Source organism: Sorex araneus, chromosome 6 (genome assembly GCF_027595985.1).
Source record: "Sorex araneus isolate mSorAra2 chromosome 6, mSorAra2.pri, whole genome shotgun sequence".
Classification (NCBI taxonomy): Eukaryota; Metazoa; Chordata; class Mammalia; order Eulipotyphla; family Soricidae; genus Sorex; species Sorex araneus.
The window spans coordinates 118,892,395-118,901,024 of NC_073307.1; the positions used below are offsets into that span (position 1 = coordinate 118,892,395).

Below are 8,630 nucleotides of genomic sequence, written 5' to 3' on the forward strand. Positions count from 1 at the left end.
GGTGTGAGTAATTTCTGAACATAAGTGGTTTTTATGAGTGATTTCTGAACATAGTGGTTTCTGTGCTTCTACTTTTTTGGGGGGGCGTGTCACACCCGGCATTGCTCAGGGGTTACTCCTGGTTCATGCAGTCAGAAATTATTCCAGGCGGTGCTCAGGGGACCATATGGGATGCTGGGAATTGAACCAGGGTCAGCTGCGTGCAATGCAAATGTCCTACCCGCTGTGCTATCACTTCAGCCCTATTTCTGTGCTTCTATAGTACCTATAATCCCTTCCCTTTCACAGAATAGACCTGAATTGGAACAAACGTCTAACAGTTAGACCCTAATAAATAGCCTTATTTTGTAATTCTTGTCTTTTTTGTACCCTCATTAGATAATAGCAGTTAAATAAATACTTTATGCATCCTAGTAGACAATTTCCACCTGCAGTTGTTAATATACACATGAATGGAAAAGACCAGGACATGAATATGGTCATCTCATTAGAAGAGTAGTACAGTTTTTTTGTTTCTTTGTTAATTTTGCCTGAAGATCTGGGTTTTATGTTTCTTCCTCTCCCATTTCTTTTACTGTAGTTCTTCTAATATAACTCCCAAATCATTGGGAAAAGCTTAGAAGGATGTAGAATATTGGTGTATCGTGTGGATGTGTCTAGAATATTGTGCTGAGTGAAGTTACAAAGAGAGGGACACAATGATGTCCTATGTGAGATATAAAGAAACACAGTATGGGAGTGGCAAATGCGCAAAGAATCCGAGAACTGGTCTTCAGTATGCAGCCCACCACCAGGAAGGGAAGCGGGGTGATAGATTGGGGAGGAGAACAGGGGGACAAAGTCGGAAGGAAGTGGTCCCTCTAGTAAGGGTGTGGTGTTGGAAACCCCATCAGTAACAGCGTTAAATCCATGTGCCTAAAATTTAGTTTTAAATGCCTGACAAGCAGGCTAGGGGTGGGAGGGAAACTGGGGGCATTGGTGAGAGATATTAGTACTGGTGATAGGATTGGTGTTGGAACATTGCTTGCCTGAAACTCAGTCATGGAAAGCTTTGTAAATCATGGTGCTTTCATTTAAAAAAAAAAAAAGGGCGAGGGAGATAATACCACAGGTAAGGCACTTGTCTTGCAAGTAGTTGACCTGAGTGCAACCCCTCAATACCCCATACGGTCCCCAAGGCTCACCAGGAGTGATCCCCAAGTACAGAGCCATGAGTAAGTCCTGAGCACCACTGGTTGTGGCCCAAAAACTGAAAGTAAATAAAAAGTCCACAAAAAGACAATATTGTAGCATCATTGTCAGCTGTCTATTTTGTTTGTTTTTGGTTTGGAGGCCACATCTGAGAGTGTTCAGGGTTTATTCCTGGCTCTGTGCTCAGGAGTCACTCCTGGCTCAGTTGCCCATATGTAGTAGCTCTGTGTTCAGCCATATGGAGGCAAACACTGTACTATCTCTCTGGCCCCTCTCTGTCTTGTCTCTGCTAGCTTTTCTTCATTTTAAGGCTTTTTGTGTCCCCACACATTTCTTGCTATCATGGCTCTCTGAAATTAACTGCCAACGGGCTCCCTGTATCCCAGTTAATCTGAGAACAAATTGGGTTCCATCAGTATTTCTAGTGAGAATGTTATTTAGTGGTTGACGAATTCTAGAAGAATACTTCTTGGCTAGACATGCTCAAGGACATAGTTGAAGGCAAGACGTATGAGTTGGGGTTTTAGACTTCCTTTTTTTTGTGGTTGTTGTTATTGAAGCAAAATAGTTTTTATTGAAACTTTCTTAGAAAGATGTGGGGTAGGGGAGAGAGAAAGAATGTGTTCAAGGGGCCAGAGTGATAGTACAGTGGGTAGGACATTTCCTTTGCATGCAACTGATCTGGGTTCAATCCTCGGCATCCCATATGGCCCCCCAAGCACCATCAGGAGTGATTCCTGAGTGCAGAGCCATGTATAACCCCTGAGCATCGCTGGTTGTGACTCCCCTCTCAAAAAAAAAGACCAAAAAAATGAAAAAAAAAAAACAGAACGTGTTCAAGAGAGAATACAAACTTGAAAGAGCAAGCAAGCAAGCCAAGACTTAGAGGCAAGCGAGCAGGATACAATTGCAAGGAAAAACATGGGCTAAAGAGCTGAGGTTTAGAATTCTGTAGCTAGACCTGACTAGGCAGTCACATGCTCAAGAGAAATACTGATGAATCCAAGCTTGTTCTCAGAATAGCTGTGATATAGATGGTAGAGAGTCAGGTAGGGAGCTCCTGGGCAGTAAATTCTAGAGAGCCACCACAGCAGGAAATGTCTGGAGAGACAAACTGGAGAACCACTAGGATGGGGAGATAGTAACTGACTTGGGATGCTTGCCTTGCACACAACAGACCCTGGTTCTACTCCTGAGCACTGCCAAGAGTGATCCCTCAGCATAGAGCCAGGAGAAGCACAGAATGGCCCCCAAGAACTACTCCCTTCACCACCCCAACCCCCCAAAAATACCCAATAACAACACAAAACCAAAGCTGTAGGGCAAGAAAGTCTGACCTGAAGGACTCTCTGCAAGATATAGTGTGGATGCCCTGGGGAATCTCCCAACTTGATTTACTATGCATGGTACTCTGTAGAGAGAGTGAATGTTAATATTTGCTTAATATTGATGGGTCCCTACCCTAACTTGTCTATCTCAGTAACTGTCCTCTTTGGTGTGAATTTGCTGCCCATTCTCTCCCCAGGTAAGATTTGACCATCTCATCTGATAAGAAGTGTAATCTGCTGGAGCGATAGCACAGCAGGGAGGGTGTTTGCCTTGCACGCGGCCGACCTGGGTTCAATTCCCAGCATCCCATAGAGTCCCCCGAGCACCGCCAGGAGTCATTCCTGAGTGCAGAGCCAGGAGGAACCCCTGAGCATTGCCGGGTGTGACCCAAAAAGCAATAAATAAATAAATAAATAAATAAATAAATAAATAAATAAATAAATAAGAAGTGTAATCTAAGGCTGGAGGTATACATTTGTTCATTGCCCTGCAGTTAGCAGATGACATGCTGGTGTTTGGTCTTTCTCTGCCTGCAACTTTCTGTATAAAAATTTTTTTATGTACTTAAAATACTTAATTTTTTGTGCCAGAGCCATAGTACAGTGGTAGGGCATTTGCCTTGCAAGAGGCTGACCAGGGTTGGATCCCCAGCATCCCATATGGTCACCCAAGCCCGCCAAGAGTGATTCCTGAGTGCAGAGCCAGGAGTAATCCTTGAGCATCACTGAGTGTGACTTTAAAATCAAACAACAATAACCAACAAACAACCCCCTACTCTTTTTAACTTTTACACTTTTAGGCCTACTGGTTTTCCACAGGGACGGAACCTTGAATTCAGACAGGTAGTGTGTGAAGAGCCGAGCCAGTGTATTGATGAGTACTGGCGGCAGATTCTTCAGGTGTTCGGGTCTGACCTTGTCTGGACCAGGTGCTGTACATGTCTTTACTGACAAAATGGTGTGTCGCTTTTCGGAAGGGAGGAGGTTGGGAACGACATATCCATCCTGTGGAATTTGGTATGTGGGCAGGTGGACATGGCTGCCAAAGAGATTTGAGTAGAAGTCGTGAAGAATCCTCTCCATTGCCCTTCTGGAAGATGTGATAGATCCATCAGGATGTCGGAGGGCAGTCATCCTGGTCTTGTAGTTGGCGAAGGACAGGTGAGCATTGTGAATACTTTTCCCGGCTTCTGCTGCATCTACCAACACTGCTGCTCTTCTCTCTTTGAGGTCTTCCTTTATTGCTTCTCTGCACAGCTTTGAGAGCTCGAACGTTAGCTTGTGGTTGCCTGAGGCTCACGCCAAACCACGTTGACGAATGAGCTCAAGAGTTTCCGAGGACAGGCATATGTTTGTGGCTTTCTCACTCTTAGCATTCTTCGTGCAGTCATGGAAGTAATGAACCAGTCGATCATATTCCTTGTCGATGTTGTCAAGGACGGCATCTTCCCACGTTGCCGCAATAGTGCCAAAGAGCTCCCAGTTGGTGGTCATTCTGGGAGTTCTTTTCTTAAACTTAAAACTTTGCAGACCTTTCTCCCTGCTCTGTGAAGTAGAATTTTGCATGAAGGAGACAGTGGTCTGATCCCATTTGGAATTTTGGGACAACAGCAACATCGGTCAGGCAAAACCTTCGATTGAATATGATGTGGTCAATTTCATTGTAGAACTGTCCACCAGGAGACTCCCATGTCCAGCATTTAGATTCGGCCTTCTGGAACTGTGAGTTACCATGGATGGTCTTGGTCGACATGATGAACTCAGACAGTCTCTCACCCTAATCATTCCATTCTAGGCCATGGGTCCCAATGTGGAGTTCTTCCTGCGACCTTCTTGGCCCTATCTTGGCATTAAAATCACCAATAATCATCTTGTAGAAGGTGTGGTCTTCTTTATAGAACCTCTCCAGTTCCATATAGAATTTCTCAATTTCTTCTTCATTGTAGTTTGATGTTTGTGTGTAGATGACGAAGATAGAAACTGCTGGCAGTGAGCTACATCTATTCAAGTGTAATTGTCCGATTCGGGTTGTTAGGCATTTGAATGAATGCTCATGGCCAAGTTCATGTTGACAAGGACCCAATGCCACTGACACCTCTGTTGTCGCATGTTCCGAGGAACAATTCTTCTCCAGTATTGAAAATGGCGTAATGTGATCGATGTCTTCGCATATCGGTCAGGCCAATGATGTTGTACTTGATCTTCTGTGCTTGCACCATCAGGTCCTTGATGGATGCTTACAATGCTAGCGTACGTGTGTTGAAAGTACAGACAGTTCTGTTGTGCAAGAAAGGAGACATCCACGACATCAGCAACTATTGCCCAATCTGCCTGCTGTCTTTTGTCTTCAAGTTGTTCACTCAAGTCATCCTGAATAGAATAGGCAGAACACTAGATGAAGGACAACCATGTGAGCAATCCCAGTTCTGAAAAGGATTCAGCACGATCGACCATATTCACACAGTGACCAGACTCTTTGAGGTTTCTCAAGAGTTCAAGATGCCGCTCTGTCTAACAGTCATCGACTTAAAGAAGGCCTTTGATTCTGTTGAGACTGAAGCGGTCATCAAAACCCTAGCCAAACAGGGCATTCAAACTCAGTACATCAAGATCTTCCTTGAGCTGTATTACGGATTCACCACCAGGATCTCACCATTCCACAAGAAAGTGATCATTGATGTAAAGAGAGGGGTTCGGCAGGGTGATACCACTTCACCAAAACTTTTCAGTGCCACCCTCAAGAACGTCATACAAGACGACTGGGATGGGGAGGAATGGGAGTGAAGATAGATATTCAGCAACTATACCACCTCCGCTTTACTGATGACATCGTTCTCATAACACCAAATATTAGCCAAGCGACACAAATGCTGGCCCACTTTGACCGCACGTGTGGAAAGGTTGGACTGCAGCTGAACCTCAACAAAACGATGCTCATGAAAAACGAACTAGTCCTTGACGCTCCATTTGCTCTCAATGGAACGAACATCTCTGAATGCAGCAGCTATGTGTGCCTGGGTCGAGAACTCAACATGAGAATGACTTTGGTGCCAGAACTGCGCAGGAGGAAGAGAGCAGTGTAAAACGCTTTCAAGAGCGCCAAAGAAGTGGTTCAGAGGACGAAAGATCTCTGACTCCAGGCACATCTTTTCGATTTCACTATTCTTCCTGCACTAATGTACACCTCAGAAACCTGGGCCCTACGCAAACAGGATGAGAACACTATTTGGGTCTCCCAAAGAGGAATCGAAGAGCTATGCTAAGAGTATCACATCTCACTCAAGTGAGAGAAGGAATTCGGAGTTCTGACCTCCACTGACGATCAAGAATCAGGGATGCTGTCTCGTTTGCCAAGACATCAAAAATCAGATGGGCCAGACAAGTAATGCGATTCAGAGACGACTGCTGGACTAGAGCTATTACCAACTGGATTCCACAGGATGTCAAAAGACCGAGTGGCCGCCCACCAACGAGATGGTTGGTTAAAACCATCTTTGTCAAAACCCTGAATGAGTGGTTTGAGGCTCTTCCTATTCCTGGAGTGAGCAAATATCATTGGGCTACACTAGCATGCGACAGGGACAAATGGAGATGTTACTGGTGCCTGCTCGAGCAAATTGAAGATCAACGGGAAGACAAGTGACAAACTTTTAGGTATATGATTTACAGTACTGTGAAGGATAGAGTTTCACTCAGACATCACTCTAACATCACACACCCACCAGAATGTATGTTTACCTGTATCATTGTCTTAGTATAGATCATACTCCTTAAATTTAATTTAAAATTTTTTGAGGCACATCCAGCTCTGCACAGGGCATATTCTTGTTTTTTTGCTTGGAATCCATTCCTGGCAGTGCTTGGGGGACCAGTGGTGCCAGGGATGGAACCCGAATGGGTTTCGTGCAAGCCAAGTGTCCTAGCTGCTATTCTACCCTTAGGCCCTTAGTTTGATTTTATTCTTATTACTTCATTCCGGTGCCACACATGGTGGTGCTCAGGGGCCAATCCTGATTCAGGTCAATGTGGTTCAGTCCAGTGGAACGGAGAATCAAAGCTGTGAATTCTATTTTCGCAATGTCTGCGTTCAGCCCATTAAGCTATCTCTGCTGTTCAGATTAAACTCTTTTTTAGTGATCTGAGAGAAAACAGTGAACTAGTAGATAGAATACGCTGGTGGGGAAAGGTGTGTTTACACTAAGATTGAACTCCCCTTGTATTCTAAAAGTGGTGGTGTATGTTCATTGCAGCACTGTTTACAATAGCAGAATCTGGAAAAAACCCAAGTGCCTGAGACCAGATAACTGGCTAAAGTGCATGTTGATCCACTTACATACACTTGCATGTAAGTGGATCAACATGGAGAGTGTCATGCTAAGTGAAATGTCAGGAAGAGAGGGACAGACAAAGGACTGCACTCATTTGTGGAATATAAAGTAACAGAATGGAGACTAACACCCAAGAATAGTAGATGAAAGGACCAGGAGGATTACTCTATGGCTTGGAAACCAGTCTCACATACTGGGGGAAAGGCAGCTCAGATAGAGAAAGGAACACCAAGTAGAGGATGCTTGGAGACCTGCTCCAAATGGGAGATGCATGCTGAAAGTAGACTATAAACCGAACATTATTGACCAATTAATACCTACATTGCAGACAACAACCTAAATGAGAGAGAGAGAGTAAAAAGAAATGCGCCTGCCACAGAGGGGAGGGGGTTGGGTTGGGGGTGGTGGGAGGGATACTGGGATCAATGGTGGTGGAGAATGGGCACTGGTGGAGGGATGGGTACTCAATCATTGTATGACTGAAACTAAGCACGAAAGTTTGTAAGTCTGTAACTGTACCTCTTGATAATACATGAAAGAAAGAAAGAAAGAAAGAAAGAAAGAAAGAAAGAAAGAAAGAAAGAAAGAAAGAAAGAAAGAAAGAAAGAAAGAAAGAAAGAAAGAAAGAAAGAAAGAAAGAAAGAAAGAAAGAAAGAAAGAAAGAAAGAAAGAAAGAAAGAAAGAAAGAAAGAAGAGAGAGAGGGAGGAAGGAAGGGAGGAAGGAAGGGAGGAAGGAAGGGAGGAAGGGAGGGAGGAAGGAAGGAAGGAAGGAAGGAAGGGAGGGAGGGAGGGAGGAAGGAAGGAAGGAAGGAAGGAAGGAAGGAAGGAAGGAAGGAAGGAAGGAAGGAAGGAAGGAAGGAAGGAAGGAAGGAAGGAAGGAAGAGAAAGAAGGGGCTGGAGCGATAGCATAGCGGGTAGGGCGTTTGCACACAGCAGACACAGGTTCGATTCCCAGCATCCCATATGGTCCCCTGAGCACTGCCAGGAGTAATTCCCGAGTGCAGAGCCAGCAGTAACCCCTGTGCATCGCCAGGTGTGACTCAAAAAGAAAAGAAAGAAAGAACATTAGGGTCAAAAAAAGGAAGAAAGTTTTAAGTCTGTAACTGGGGGTACCTGTGATTCATTAAAAAAAATTTTTTTTTTAATTAAAAAAAATTAAGATGATACTTCAAAAAAACCAAAAACAAAAAAACAAACAAAAAACAAAAGAGGTTGGGAGGTGGTAAAAGTCAATCAGAGTTCAGGTTCTGCTGATGGAGGTTATGGAATCTCTTCTGGTTTGCAAGGGGCTGTTAGCTACCCAACTTGGGGGGTGGTTTGTGCAAGCAGCTGCAAGCTCAGTTTTCTCCCAACCCAGTGCTGGGGAGGCGGAGGGCGCTCGGTGAGCCGCAGGGAGTGTGGTGGGTGGGTCAGCGGAGCCCGGATAGCGTCATGCAAGGCGAGCGCCTTGCCCCCGATCACATGATAGAACTTTTTTTTTTTTTTTTTTTAATAAAGTGTTGTGCGTCCTCGTCCACGCTCAATACTTCCAGCCGAGGCGCCCGCCATGTTTTCGGAGAACTTCGCAGCTCCAGAAAATCAGAATCCCGGCGCGGGGGTGGCCTTCGGTGTCCTGAGAGCAGAACAGATTTCGAGCCGCCCGCGGGTTCTGCGGCCTCTGATAGGCGGCGGCGCGCTTAGCGCCCGCCCCCTGCCGCCCGCCATTGGCCGCGCCGTCTGCGGCCTAGAAGGTTCCTGGGGGAGGGGTCCTCCTGAAGGACTGGTCTGAGCCAGTTTCGGGGGG

The 8,630-nt window shown here is 45.2% G+C and overlaps 1 pseudogene; it reads right to left on the reverse strand.

Moving 5' to 3' along the window:
* Positions 1-2,156: 2,156 nt before the first annotated feature.
* Positions 2,157-8,395, reverse strand: LOC129405939 (uncharacterized; annotated as a pseudogene).
* Positions 8,396-8,630: the final 235 nt, after the last annotated feature.